The 16,127-nt window shown below is 38.1% G+C and overlaps 2 long non-coding RNA genes and 1 pseudogene across 2 annotated transcripts; all 3 read left to right on the top strand.

Moving 5' to 3' along the window:
- The first annotated feature begins 3,307 nt into the window (after nt 1–3,307).
- On the top strand, nt 3,308–5,976 carry LOC148938020 (uncharacterized; annotated as a pseudogene).
- Nucleotides 5,977–7,561: 1,585 nt separating this feature from the next.
- LOC148938018 (uncharacterized) lies at nt 7,562–9,457 on the top strand. The gene is made up of 2 exons (XR_016139859.1): nt 7,562–8,012; nt 9,329–9,457. It is a non-coding gene; the product is annotated as an uncharacterized LOC148938018 (long non-coding RNA).
- LOC148938019 (uncharacterized) lies at nt 8,395–9,275 on the top strand. Its single transcript, XR_016139860.1, has 2 exons — nt 8,395–9,002; nt 9,184–9,275. It is a non-coding gene; the product is annotated as an uncharacterized LOC148938019 (long non-coding RNA).
- Nucleotides 9,458–16,127: the final 6,670 nt, after the last annotated feature.

Genomic DNA, 16,127 nt, shown 5'->3' with positions numbered 1-16,127 from the left:
ACTACATGGGTGTCACTGATTTGAATGATCACATCCTGGTATATCATGTTTCTCCACTCCTGGATCGCTCAACTCGGGAGACTTCTCTGGGTTCATCGCAAGATTATTCGTCACTTGTTCAATTGATGGCATAATCTTGAATGCTCGAGCGCTCGAGCGTATCGAAACCGCTCATTCTCCACCAGCCCAGGCATCTAGGAAGACCGCTCTTACGATCTCGACTCGATCAGGCAAGACGGCCGTCTCAAATACTGCGGCATTCTTTTAGGGTTCGACAGTTCATCCCTCTGACTGTTGTGAAGGCCAACACTGTATAGTCTCATGCGGGCAATTCAAAGATCTTGCACCTTCGGTCCGAAGATCCTTGGCAGAACGCAAGCGCTTATGTTTTAATTGCCTTGGACGCCACAGCATCAAGGAGCAAAGGATGCAAGACCTGTTTTGGATGACATCATACGATGCTCCATGAGACTAAGCCCAGCTCAACTATGGCAACTTCAAACTCATCACAATCCGCTCAACTATTATCGTCATCTCAACAGTCATCATCGTCAGCTTATTGAAGGATCGGTGTAGTCGACAGTTCATCGCATGCCAACATCAAATCATGTTCTTTTGGGAACAACTCTAGCTCAAGTTAAAGCTTTTTTACTGCATACAAAGTACGTCTGCTCATTGATTCAGGCTCAGAACTTAGCTTCTCCGAACAGCTCATACGTCAGCTCAGCATTCCTCGCCAATAATCATTACGCTCATTATTCATGGAATAGGAGGCTCAAGGTCAACTCAAACTCTTGGCGTCGTGCAACTACTAGTTGAACGCTTTAATCTCTCAAGACACAGTCAAGATCAATGCTCATATTCTAAAAACTGTATCGTCAATTACGCCTTCTAGCAAAGTGTCAATTTAGGAATGATCACATCTGAAGAAACTGTGTGTCTTGCAGATCCAGAATATCATCATCCTCGTCCGATTGATATCATTATTGGTGCGGACTCTTATGAGACAGTTATCAAACCCAATATTGTTAAACATTATCCATCGATGCCAATTGCTTAGCTTTTAATCTTCGGTTGGATAATACTAGGACCGATCAACACATCTCACTCATATACTCAATTGGCTCATCAAGTTTCTACTCAACAAGAGGATGACATCAAGGAATTATTCATCAAGTTTTGGGTTCAGGAAGAGTTACCTATCGACAACTATTCTGAGTTATTATCTGAAGAAAACAAGAAAGAAGGGTGTGCGTCACGACGGGGCCCGACCACGAAACAGTCGTGAAAACTAGTAATTATTTTGCGAAAAAATACCACCTCAGCCAGGAATCGAATCTAGATCTTTTGCTTACCGGGCAGGCATCTTATCCCTTCTATTACTGACATATGATATTTATCGCAAATAACGTTTAGAATAACACATCAACAATACAATGATACACATATATACGTATATTACAATACGTATACGTATATTACAATATACATATATTCTCTCGAATCCCCACGACCAGTACTCCAGAGAGATGACTTGAAGAAGAGGAATGCGAGACTCATTTTCGTACTACTCAAGAGACTCATCTGGATGATATAGTGCGAATTCCACTCAAAACATCTGCAACAAGAATCCTCTTATCAAACTGCCTCTAAATATCTATTAGGTGTACAAAAAAGTTCCGAGTTTTTTTTGTATTAGGTGTACAAAAAAGTTCTGAGCTTTAGATTTCATACAATCGAAATAACAATTTAAATTTTATATATCTTCCCGCCCTTTTGCGGTTTTAAAGCGTTGACATTTGGCCTTCTAAAATGCCATACAGTTTGGCATTTGATGCATATAACCTCAAAAATCAGTAGTGTTCACAATGGCAATAACAAAAGAGCATATTCGATTTTCCATCCACTTCGCGTTTCATCTGAAGAAAAATGCTGCTGAAGCCACTGTAATGATTTGTGCTGCATATGGAGAGAACGCTGTAAGTCACTACATGTAAAAGATGGTATCAAAAATTTCGTCAAGGAGATTTCAGTCTTGAAGATGAACCGCGTGCTGGACGCCCTCAAAAGATTGAAACGAACGAATTGCAAGCACTGCTAAATATAAACTCTGCGCAAATTGAAAAGGAGCTTGCAGAACAGCTTGGCGTTACGCAGCAAACCATTTCCGTGCGTTTACATACGATCGGAAAGGTTCAGAAGGAAGGGTTCCGCATGAATTGTCCGAAGACAACAAAAATCGTCGGCGTGACACTGCACTCATTTTGCTTTCAAAGTTCCGGAAAAAAGATTTTCTGCACAAAATCATTACAGGCGATGAAAAGTGGATTCTTTATGATAACTCTAAACGTAGAAAATCATGGGCCTGGTCAACTTTCGACGCCAAAGTCCAATATCCACGCCAAGAAGGTTTTGCTCTGTATCTGGTGGGATTGGAAAGGTGTGTTGTATTACGAGTTGTTCCAACCGGATGAAACAATCGGCAGATCGCTACCAATAACAATTGACCAATTTGAACGATGCAGTAGAAAAAAAGAGACCATTTACTGGCCAAGGATGTCGTAAAGTGATCTTGCTTCATGACAATGCTCGACCACATGTTGCGAAAGCGACTCAGGACCATATCTTTGCGTTAGGCTGGAAACTTTTCCCGCACGCGGCGTATAGCCCAGACATGGCGCCTTCCTTTACTACCTATTCCGGTCGCTGCAACATCATTTGGCTGATACACATTTCGTGAGATTTGAAGAGATACGAAAATGCATTGATGACTTTGTCGCTTCGAAGCCGGTGAGCTTCTATCGTCAAGGAATTCGCAAGCTACCCGAAAGATGGCAAAGGTCGTTGATACAAACGGGGGAATATTTCGCTGATTAATATTTTTTTGTTTGTTTTTGAATAAAGATTGAATTTTACAAAAAAAGCTCAGAACTTTTTTGTACACCTAATAAAATTCAATGCGCCAGAGCCAGAGCTCAGCCAGGACTCATTAACATGGAGGCTCATCTTGGATTGGCATTGTTTGTTGCTGCTCCAGCATCAGCATATCATTGGGATTTATTGTACAGATACTCGTCATTCAATAAATTGCTTAGAATCACAACACTCTCCAGGCTCATATGTAGGCTCAAGTGAAAGCTTAGCTCTCCTCTAACTATTATTATTCCCATACAAGACATTGAACACGCTAAGTTCTTCTGGATTAAGGCAACTCAAGCAGCATACTTCTCTCATGAAATCAAGATGTTTAACTGCGGATCTCAATTGCCATCCGCTCATGCCTTCTCCAAATTAGCAGCATTCATTGATGAACAAGGCATCATTCGGGCAGGAGAAAGATTCAACGAATTCTCAATTAGCTACTAAGAAAGGCATCCAGCAATCCTGTCTCGTCACTCTCAGCTCTCATCTCTCGTCATCGATGATGCTCACAAGGCGACTCTCCATGGTGGCACTCAACTGACGCTTGCTAAAATCCGTCAGATCTACTGGATAATTGGTGGGAGAGCTCCAATTAAATCTCATATACTCAAATGTATGGTCTGCGCTCGACAACGAGGAATTTGTGCACGTCAGCTCATAAATCAGCTTCCTCTTGTACAAGTGACGCCTTCACGTGCTTTTTTGCATACTGGAGTGGATTACGCAGGACCAGTGCAGCTCAACGCGTGGAAGGGACGAGGCTCTAAAACACACAAGGGCTGGATCTATGTGTTTGTGTGTCTCGCAACGTCTACGACTCATCTAGAGGCCGTCAACGACTACTCAACGAAAGGTTTTTCTAGCTGCATACAGAAGATTTGCCTCAAGAAGAGGAGCTCACACTTTCTATTCAGATTACGGAATCAACTTCATTGGAACAGACGCGGCTCTCAAGAAACTTTTCATCGATAGCTCTGTAGAACACAAGATCATCATTTCATTTATCTCAACAAGCGGTATCAATTAGAAGTTCAACGCTCCAGCATCACCACATATAGGTGGCAAGTGGAAAGCTGTTGTGAAATCTATCAAATTCCATCTTCAACGAACAATTGGAGACACTCTGTTCACCTATGCAGAATTCTCAACGTTTCTCACTCAAATAGAAACGGTTCTCAACTCTCGATCACTCGAACCGAGCAGTGATGACCCTAAAGACGTCTCTGCTCTAACTCCAGGTCATTTTCTCATTGGAGCACCTCTCAACTCGGTTCCAGAACTATCTCTATTTGACCTGTCCTCTTCAAGGTTATCTAGGTGGCAACTTATTTCGGGTTCAACAATTCTAGTCTCAATGGTCAGCACATTATCTGTAACAATTTATCTCTAAGTGGCATCCAACATTATCAAGGTTGGGTCTTTAATTCTGCTCATCGATGAGAGACTAGGCTGAGAGATTTGATTACGGAGACTGCTCTATTCACGGCCAGTATCAAGATTGAAGGTGACGTGATCATCTGTACTGCCGGACATTGGACGAATACATAATCACACCGCGCTCGTGCTTACCATATGGTGTTCACGTGGCCGGTGAGTACAACTGTGATCTCGTCTCTCCCTTTGATCAGCTCACCTAGAGAACATTCTCTCAACCTCTTCAAGGTTTTTAATACAGTGTTCAGCTCAGACTTGTCATTGTGTCAGCTCAATCAGCGTTCCGCGGATGAAGCGTGAAAACTCTAATAGTGCGGAGAAATTCAAGACTGTTCTTCTTAGCAATCATTGTGATATAAACTAAATGAATCGCGGCATAGACGATAGAAACATTTTTCATTCGCAGTCCTAGCATTTTTTTATGATAGTTTAGTAAATTTGCAAACTGTATATATATAAATATATATATATATATTAGTGTGTATAAATATATGTGTACAATACAATGATAAAACATGGATTTAAATTTAGAACGTAGGAATAAAGTGTTTTAAAACGATGTTAAACGATGTTAAAATAGGAAAACGACGTTAAAACATATTGTTTATAGTTTACTGTATTATAAGTTCATGATAATACTTTTTATCTTATAGTTTTAAGTAAGCATATTAAAAATTTATATGAAATAATGTTGCTTTCATTTAATATTTAATATTCATATACATTTTCAGCTCCCTTTGCTACTAATATTATGTATAAGAATATAATATAAAAATTATAAAATAAATCTTTGTTCTGTTCTTTTTTATTTAGTAATTCCAGAATAGTACGTATGTCCATTTTCGCTTAAACATAAATTTAAAATATTTAGATATTCGAGATAATGTCAGAGTAAGAACAGTCAACGAGAGTTGAGTAGAGGAGATTACGCACACACATCGACAAAGCATATCCGTGAGCTGTCGAAGCCTCGATCAGTCTTAAATAGTAAATAAAACGTCACATAATCTATCTCTTCCTCTCACGCTGCGTTTTCACCGAACAACTAACTGGCTAACGATTCTGGTGTCAATTACATTTTATCACATTTGCAACATTCATATATAGTATTTGATATATCCAAATAAATAATTTATATCTTTAATTAAGAAGTAATAAAATATCAAAATTTATAATCTTCGTTGAATTAAGAGCAGTCGAATACTAATCTGGGAAAAATATTTTTCTTTATAACAGATGTTAAAACAAATAGATGAAACAAATTATCAACCACTGTAAATCTTTATATTAAAATCAGTATTGAAAAGAAGAAAGAAAATTGTTCTAAATAAATAAGAAAATTGATTTATTTAAACATTTTTTTTATATCGCCAAATAAAACATATTAATTTTCCTAAAGTACAAAAATCTCCACTTACATGCTATGGATATTGTTGCTAATAATATGCAATAACATAGGATGTAACTATTTTTTTATTGTTTCTTCAATGGAAATGTATTATTTTACAATTGTGTGAACAAAATATAATGCCCATGAAAAATATTGTGTTTATGATATTATACTTGTCTCAAAGACAATTGTGCAAAAAACAAAATATAATAAAATATATAAAACAAAGTATTATAAATAATAAGAAAATAAAAAATAAAAAGTAAAAAATATAAAAATAAAAATATATTATAAAAAATATAATAAAAATTTTTTTATATCTGTTCTTTATTATTTTTTAATAAATATATGAATTATATTATTTATTTTCGTATGATATGTTGTATATGACTGCTATAAATGTGTGTGTAGTAAAATGTATGTGTGAGACTCAACATCAGAATCATCGAGGGAATCGGTGTGGTTTTTGTTTACTATCTGAAGTTAACCGAAATTCCGAGCGCTCACAGATATACTTTGTCGATGTGTGCATCGTTAACTCCACTCGATTTCCGAATAATTCTCGTTCAATTTCCCGATTTTATAACGGGAGATCGTAATTTCGTAATGTAATGACAACGTCATAATAACATAATTCTAATAATAAAAAATGTAAAATTATCATATATACAAGAAAAATGTATAATTATCCCACATAGAACATAACCTCCAGTGGACGTCCATTGAACTTCCATCGAACGTTTATCTCCACGATGGAAGTCAGTTAGACATCCATTAGAAGTCCAGGGAAATTCCATGGTGAATGGTGCTTTAGGATTCTACCGTGGACGTCTATTAGCCGTCCAGCGAATCTCCACGGTGGATGGTCCTCAAGGATTTCATTAGGATGTCTATTAGCCATGCAACCAAACTCCATGGTGGACGATCCCCTAGAATTCCACCGTGAATGTCCATTAGCCATCCAGTGAATCTTCACAGTGGATGATCCCACACGAAACATAATTAATACATTAGAGGTCCACATAACCTTCACATAAGCCTCCATGCGACATCTATCTCCATAGTGAAAGTCAGATAAATCTCTAAGTGTCCACAATAGGTGATTTAAGCTTTAAGAAATAAGAAATTGACCAATTATAATCGAATATGAAAAGAATAATCGACTATGATTGGTCAATTTCTTACGACTTAAAGATTAAATACTTATTGTGGACCAACACTAATGGAGACTTCATAGACCTTATAGATATGGATTGGCAATTGCTATAGTTTCTACATAAGAAACAGTGTCCGCGAGAGACAGAGAGACATACTTTTTGATACTTCTTTCTCTTAAGATGTCCGGAAATATGTATTGCGCATGAGTTCGAAGCATATGGCGGATTAATATAATAATATGATCGAAAACAATAAATATTGATGAAGAGAAATGAAAAACTTCATAGTCAAACATATAAAATACAATAAAATAAAAAAAATATATATATAAGAAAAGTGAAAAAACATCAGATAAAACTTTTAGATTAATTTGTGGAAAGAGTTTTAAAATAAACGATATGTAATTCTATATCGAAATTTTTATTTTTTATAATTTTAATGTGTAATTTTGTAAAATAATAAAAAAAGAGTAAAATAAGAATTACCATATTTAATGAATCATGCATGGCATATTTGTTGCATACTTAAATTTTAGTTTTATATATAGTTTCTAATGTTATTTTATTTTATATACATGATACTGAAAGATATTTATTAGATTCAAAAAAATAAGCGGAGACCGATTGGATTTGAACTCGGGATTCCTCGTTTACTAATCTGACACTTAGTCTGCACGACCACGACAGCTCCTCTCTGTTAGCTGTTTATATTCCGAATCTCTTTCATGACCGCTTACGGTCGTCTAATTCTTACAATACAATACACTCGTTTTTTAAATAATGAAATTATAGAAGAATAATTTTCTTTTTTAAAAATGCGAATTTTTGGAAAAATATGATAGTTATTGTGGCGCTCTTGCCTCCTGTCTCTGCTCCGCCGCCTCGCGCACCCACAGCCGAGCGCCACCGTTCACCGAGGAAGCAGACGCTGGTGCCACGACTAGAGTGGTAACTTCCGCCTTCTTTTCCGTCGGCCATTATCACGCGCTTTGTGTCAAGCGGCCATTACATGTCAATCATTGGACACGCAGCAGCCACACGTCTGGCAGAGAGAAGGAATAGAGAGACTCCGGCATCATCGTCGTCAACGTGTCATTGTGTCATGACCGGTACGTGACCGCGCCTGTGCAGTGTAAAGTATCGTGTACGCGTCGAAGTCTGAGCAGTATCGCAAGTTCCGTCTCGCCAGTTCCGTGCGACCACGTGCGGCGCGCCGCACCTGTTGCGCCGGGTGTCCGCCGCCTCTCCACACTCTGTGCGCCTCCACCTCTCTCGCTTGCGCGCGAGACGCGTGCACTCGTGCTCTCTCTCTCTCTCTCTCTATCTCTCTCTCTCTCTCTCTCTCTCTCTCTCTCGTCTCTCATCTCTCTCTCCTCTCTCTCTCTCTCTCTCTCTCTCCTCTTCTCTCTCTCTCTCTTCTTCTCTCTCTCCCTTCTCTCTCTCCTCTCTCTCTCTCTCTCTCTCTCTCTCTCTCCTCTCTCTCTCTCTCTCTCTCTCTCTCTCTCTCTCTCTCTCTTCTCTCTCTCTCTCTCTCTCTCTCTCTCTCTCTCTCTCTCTCTCTCTCTCTCTCTCTCTCTCTCTCTCTCTCTCTCTCTCTCTCTCTCTCTCGCTCTCTCTCGCTCGCGCGTGACCGGCTGTCATCTCGCTCTCTTTCTCGGGTGTGAAGAGTCTCTCTCTCTTGCTCGCTGTGTTCCGTCGCTCTTTCTCTCGCTCGTGAGCGGTCGATCGAGTGTTTTCTCTCTCGTGAATGACGTCTCTACTCGCGTTTTCGCGTGCGTCTCATCCGCGTTCCATGTTTTATCCGCACCGCCTAGTTTCGTCGTTTTATTCGCGCTTGTGTTTGTGCCGTCATCAAGGTCCGCGTGCGCTCCGTTTTACTTGCGCCTGCGCTGCGTTTCGCTCGCGTCTGTGTGTCGTCTCGTTCTAATCCGCGTTAGTCAGTAGTTATTGATTAGTAGTAGTAGTCGAGTAGTAGTCGAGTCTGCGATCAACTGTGTCTTGCGTGCGGCAGCTGTTCGAGCGTTTCGCAAGCGTCTTGCGTGCACACGCAGCTTGCATTTCAAGTGCTCCGTTTTTCTCTTGCGAGCGATATATTTCAAGTGCGTTTTTTTCTTTCTTTGTTCTTTGCGATTTTTCGTTTCTAGCATTTCAGTTCTCAAATGTTCCTTCGTGTTCGCGGTGCCCTTGCTGCCATTGTACGTTTTCGATCTCTTTGTTCTGTAATATTAGTTTTTAATCGTTGTAAATATCGCGTTATTGTTCTGTTAACCTGCGATTTAGTATGTTCTAGAATTAGCGGATGAATGTTCAAGAATAAACGTGACCGAGTCAGAACTTCGCGAGACGTTGCTGGCGACGGTCGAACAATAAAATTGTGGCGTTGAATTCTACTATCTTGCCTATTCTTGCCTTTCCGATTTTTCAGAGATCGAGCCTGCCTTCTTCGGTAAGGCAGCTTCAGCCTAACCATCACCGGCAGAGCAATTATCCACTACATTATAATTATTTTGAACAATAAATGTTTTGAGACTAATAATAAATGGTTTTTTATAAATAGGCGGTTCATGTTGTTTATATTTATTTAAGCATTTAAGTTTCTTATTCTTTTTTCTTTTTTTTCCATTGCTCACAAATATTCTATTCTGCTTTAAATATTGAAAATTCTAAGCAACGCGAATGTTCTAATGTAATAAAATCTGTTAAAAAAGTGGGTAATAGAATGTAAATTTTTTAATTTCAAATGAAACAATTAAATAATTTTTTTTCTAAAAATTATTATATATTAAGAATATGATAATTGAATTAAATTTATAATTTAAAGCTCTCAAAATTTATAAAATTTATTTATTTATTTGTAAAATAAAAAAATTGCACAAGTGCTTCTACAATTATTAAAGTATGCTTAATATATGTTACTTTACAATAAATCCTATTTCATTATTACTTACGAATTAAAAGAAACACTATTTTCTGCAGAATAACTCATTTTGCAAATAACACACTTTCGAACCATTATTTCTTTTTAAAAATATAATGTGAAATATGATGTTTCTATCGATATTCCGCAAATACGATACTCTGCAAATAACATACAAATAATCTCAAGCTTTCCTTTAACTTGCATAAGAATACATCAATAAGAATGCATCAATGTATAGTATATGTCAAGCATGCGCAAAACGTATTTTCGAACACTTTTAGAAAAAGAGAGACGTTTCTCTCTTCAATCTCCCGCAAACATAATCATATCTGTATTACCAGTCCATACATATAAGATCTATGGGAGACTTATACTATCTCCATGATGGAACTCTAATGGAGCTCTACCAAATCTCCATTAGACGTCTTATGAAGATTGTATGGATGAATTACAAATGTTTCATAAAACTTTCATGGATTCATATGGGTGTCGCCCCATTGCTCACGTTGCCGATTGGCCAATTTAAAATAAAATTATTTGATTGGTTAATCCAGTAGAAAATCTCCAGGCATCGGTCGCTGTAAATGGCTGTGTCCAATTGCAACGTTGGTCAAACGGGACGCTCCCGATTCATATACAAAGTTTAATTGGAGGTTTTATATTCTTTGTAGATGATTACTTTATGATAAAAATTGGGAATATATATACTTATAAATAAATTAAAAATTTTCTGCATATATCTTATTTATTCGATTTATTTGATTATATATAAATGATTATACCAAACACAAGAAAACATATATTGTCGAATAAAAGAAATATCTCGCGTATTTAATACGATCAATAAATATATAAATGGGTAAATAGAATATATACGTAAATTTATAAACACTACTCACATGGAACATGATATTAAAAATCCATATAATATATAATTTTCACACCTTTATATATATAATTAAATTATCTACAAAAATTACACACGCTATCAGGACATTGACATTGAGACTATTTGAATCTTATGACAATATGATAACATTTACTGATCGGAGATTTGTCATATTTTTACATCAAAATTCTAAGTTTAATTATATTATTGTTCTAGTATCTGCCGATAGTTTCAGCTGATCACAAAGGTGAAGCTTAACCGTGTATACTACAAGGATGGGTGACTCTCAGAAAAATTATTTATAAAATTATATTATTACCGACATTTACAAGATAAAAAAAGTTTTTATTAGTTCTATTGCGTTACATATGTATGTGCGTTTCGTTCCTTATTGCAATTCTCAAGGAAATATCCCTTTTCTTTACAATAATGGCAAAACATGTTGTCTTTGGATTAAATTAATTTTGCTCGACAATTCTTTACAACATGCCCGAAATTATTACACATCTGACAAATAATTCTATTTTTATTTTCTAAAGCCAACGGCACACGATGCTTTTTTTCCGGCTGATTTGCTAGCTGGATTTGCGTGCTTGTTGTCTCTGATTGGTATATTCTTTTGGCTCTAAAACAATATACCAATCGAAGACAAACTGACTTAAGTCGCGTTGTTCATTTTGCTTCTTCCAACAATTACTCGCGATATGTCCGAATCTATCGCACCACTGACAAACAACGGTATTTTTATTAACTTGAGGATTTACCCTGCTGTCCATCGGGCAAGCCTTAGCATGACCTGCTTTTGAACATAATTGACAAAAAAATCGGTTTTTCTCGTAATTTCACAGGTCGACAAGACTGAAGATCACGAAGACGACATTTATCCGCGCTATGTCCACGCTTTTTACAAATTTACAACAAGTAAAAATTTCCTAAACTATGTAGGTTGAGGAATCAAGGATAATTTTCTGCAATTAATCGGAATGCCCTTCTTTGTAACATATTTGACAAGTCTCCCTTAAACCTTTCTCAAATAATGAATTTTGATCTGACTTCGCGCCTGACCCTGCCGTAAATTTGTCATTACTCGGAGCTCTCTCTCTCTCTTTCTATTCTTAACGCGTCAGATACTGTTCCCGCTATGTCTAAATTTCTAGTTATCCTTTGCTCAATTTCAGGTTTTAACCTTCTAATAAAACATTTTGCACATGTCTTTCTCTAAAGATAATTGAATATCTCTATCAAGAGAAAGCACTTCCTTGATTTTTATATGCTTCAAAAAATTTGTTTCCCCAAAAGTTCCTAATTCCCCCTGTAGTTGATAAACATTTTTCATAGGCCCGTAAATCTGTTTTAAATATTTTGTTAACTGTGAAACGGTGTTGAAATTTTGATCTTGTATAATATGACACGCTTCGCCTACGACTCGCGTTCTAATTATTTTCGCGAATTGCGGTTTGGCTTCCTCCGGTAGCATGGACTTTGCCTCCTCGCATCCTTCGATAAAATAAGATAATAGTATGAAAGATATCTATTAGATTCAGAAAAAATTAACGGAGACCGACTGGATTTGAACTCGTGATCTCCCTCGTCTACCAATCCGACACTTAGTCTGCACAACCACGACGGCTCCTCCCTGTTAGCTATTTATATTCCGAATCTCTTTCATGACCGCTTAAGGTCGTCTAATTCTTATAGCTCGGTCATTCTGGCATTACATTCGTCCCGAATATACCGAGTCTTCATCTATCGGAATTTTATCCGAAACTTGCTTCTGCTCCCGAATTCGTTCACTTTTTGAACGATCGACACGACATTGGAGTACTTTTACTCCCCGACTTTTTCCGTTCACTTTTGAACGATCGACACGACGTTGGAGTATTTTAACTCCCCGACTTGGTTCATTTCGAACAACACACAAACAACACACACAAAATCGATTGAATTCTCCCTGTCAGGTAACATAAAGCTGTATCCTCTCTGAGATAACATGGGCTGAATCCCACTTCTGAGATTGAAAGATATCTATTAGATTCGGAAAAAATTAACGGAGACCGACTGGATTTGAACTCGGGATCCCTCGTCTACCGACACTTAGTCCGACACTTAGTCTGCATGACCACGACGGCTCCTCCCTGTTAGCTGTTTATATTCCGAATCTCTTTCATGACCGCTTACGGTCGTCTAATTCTTACAGGTATATTAGAGCCATCGAAATAAGACACGGCTTCGATAGCATATTTCAAAGTAATGAACGGATTTTGTTGTGACATGGCTAATTTACCGTTAATTTCCGATTTATTTGGCGTTACGTCTTCGACACCGTCGGAATCAGATTTCGGCGATTCTAAAACAGTTTCGCATTTCTCTTCAGTAATTATACTGTCGTCAGGAAAATGCACGTGTCGGGATGTGGTTTTCAAAGTCCCGATGGGAGTTGAAGTAGGGAAAGGAACCTTTCATTGATTCTATAACATATTTATATTGTTCAGTTACTTCCATTTTGTCCGATTTAGATCTCGTCGTACTCATTCCCGTTTGTAAAGATCGCAATTTTCATCCCGGACGAGCCCCCAATTTTTCTATCTCTGGATATGTTACGTCCAGGCCCCGGAATTATTAGTTAAAGAGTCGAAAGGATGAGGCAAAGAAGGATACATCGAATATCCTCTCGCAGGTGGCCGCTTTGGAGCGTGCCTACGAATCGAACGCACCATACAGGTCAGCCGATACGGGTCAACGTCTTGAAAAAGACGCTATGACTCCGACTGCGTGACGTACGTCCGTCGGTCCGTTAATTTAGGCAAGAGAATTTAATCTTTTTTACCTGGGATAGGATCATATGCGATCCCCGAGAGCGAGCGGGAACGAGCGTGACGAGAGGGTTAAATTATTAATGAATAAAATTATTAATGAATAAATGAATTTATCGTTAATAATTTAATTAATTAAAGGGAAACGAACAAAGTATAAAATTAAAACACAAAATATTTAACATAAAGGAGAAATAGTATGCATAGTGATTACTTAGTAGATAATGATAACGGTTAACATCATTTTGAATGGGCGCATGAGAGTGGAATAAAATTGCATGTAACTGTAGCACGCGGGTTACAAAAGTGCGGAGATCGTCGGACATGGCAGTTCGGGATAAGACTCTACGTTAAAATATTTAGGGCCATGCCCGGTTTTTACAATATAAGTAAATAATCAAGAAAATAATAGAATAATTTAAACAAATAATTATGTAAGTGTAAAAGTGTTAAACCTTAAGCACGGTAGGTTTAGAAAAGTAAATAAGGGGAAGGGGAGCAAGGGGAAACAATCGGTATTTAAGTGGGTAGATCATATTAATCTATGCGACTTACTACTATGATGATAATATTACGAGGTTTGGGAGGAGAGGTAATACTTTTGGTCAGGAGGGGGAACTCGGGTGGACGCACAGAACTGTTTTTGCTCTCCCAGATCGACGTCGTGGAGTCAATCCGCGAGTCGAAAGAGCACAGGGAACGGATCGATGATGCTATAACCCTTACTTGCGCTAGCGCAGTCGGTGATCTGTTTTTAGGTCAGAGAATGAATTTCTTTAACCAGGGATGGACCTCGTGTGATCTTCAGGGGGTCGAGAATGGTCAAGATTTTTTTTTTAAATAAACTGAAAAGCAATTCGGTTTAACTACGATTTAATAATAAAAAAAAGGAAATACAAACATCTTAACTCTACGCTCCTATGAATAAGCGAACACAAATGTTAGAGTGTACATTTAAATATTTTTGTTACATGGAAAACTTTCGTTTACAAAACTTTCATTTACATAAAAAAAAAAACTTTATATAGTTGAGAACTCGGTTGTCTCTAAATTCCCAATTGCTATAATTGGGGCAAAAAGTTGGTTATGGCGAGCATGTCAATGAGATCGGATTGAAGATGTGGCGAAGATTAGGGCGAGCGCTGCGGAAAGCTTTGACGGGAATGATAGGATCACAGGAAATGTACATAGGAATCGTAAAGTTGATGTTTCGAGATTTCTTCCTAAAAACTGGTTGTCGGGCTTAAATTTTCTTTTTATGTAGAAAACTCCCGGTGGTGGATGTGTGGGAGATCGAGGAAATTGGCGAACGAGGTAGAACTTCTCCACGTCGAAGTTCTCTGGGATGCACTGATTTTCGAATTCTGCCACAGAGCGGAGGGCGGTGGCATACTCTTGTAATGAAATATTCGCGAGTCTTGGTTCTATTTTGATCAATCGCTCCGCGAGTTCTCCGGCGTGTTCAGTTTCGCGACGAATCCGCTTGTTTTGTTTCTCCCGACGATGTCGCAATTGTTCGTTTGCTTGGAATGGCCGTTATTTTCGTTTGATTCACTATGATAAATGTAAGAGTTAAATTAGAGAGAGAGGTAATATAATAATTGAGAGAGATAAAAAAATTGAAGAATCGTGGTAGGGCAGCTTCACCGAGTCAGTCGGCGGCTTGCCAATTTGGAATGTTGAGGAGTCGGAGTAGGCAACTTCACCGAGTTAGATAGCGGTTTGCCAATTTGGAATATGGGGGGTGATTTAAGGAAACAATTAAGTTAAGATTGCGAACCAAACAGCCAGTCAACCGCGGAAAAAGATGACACTTTTGTTGTGGCGCAGGTGATGGACGAGAGCTGTGAGCTTGGCTGGATCGTGAATCACTCGGAATTGAAGTTTCGCGCACAGATTCTAACTAGAAATGTATTTCGCCAACAATTTCAAAGGGTCCCGTCCGTGGAATGAAGAGAAGAAAGAGCGATCCGCTCCAAATCGCGGTTTATAAAGGGTTCCGGAAGGATATGTAAGGGAATATCTAAGAGCGTGTTGAATTTTTGTGTTGGCTGTCGAATGATAGTTTAGAAAAATTGTAAGTATAGAGGAAGGAGGGGAGCGGTGTTTTGTAGATTGTTTTTATGTTTCCAGATTTCCTGGCGAATGATGGAATTAGTTAGTGAAAATTTCATCCGTCATTTCACACCCTCAATTATTCATTGGTGTGCCCGCCAACGGCCGCTAATCGCTTCTTCTTGATTGGCGTTTTCTTAGTTTCCCCACCAGTTTGGGGAGTGTCGGCCTCGAACGATCTGACACGTTTCTCATGCGTCAGGAATTTGATTTTGTTAATATTTCGAATTTTATCAGTATGTTATAAATCTTTCGACATCGACAAAGCTGTCTTTTACAAAGAATTATTTTTTGATAGCGAGACGTGTCTCGAGAGGAATTTTTGTATATATTTGTTTAGGATCTTTCTAGATCGCTCGAGGCTTCGATTAGCAGCCATTATCTCTCTCCGAAAGAGAAGAATTCGTGAAGTCCTCTGGACGTAACAATAAGAAATGCAGATAGATCGACTAGACGCAAGCGGAGTCGGGACCAGCGGCCAGCGGTT

The sequence above is a fragment of the Pogonomyrmex barbatus genome, unplaced genomic scaffold (assembly GCF_055798465.1).
Source record: "Pogonomyrmex barbatus isolate J1 unplaced genomic scaffold, ASM5579846v1 scaffold1, whole genome shotgun sequence".
Classification (NCBI taxonomy): Eukaryota; Metazoa; Arthropoda; class Insecta; order Hymenoptera; family Formicidae; genus Pogonomyrmex; species Pogonomyrmex barbatus.
Note: the sequence above shows the minus strand (reverse complement) of the source record. Positions and strands in the feature narration are given on the sequence as shown.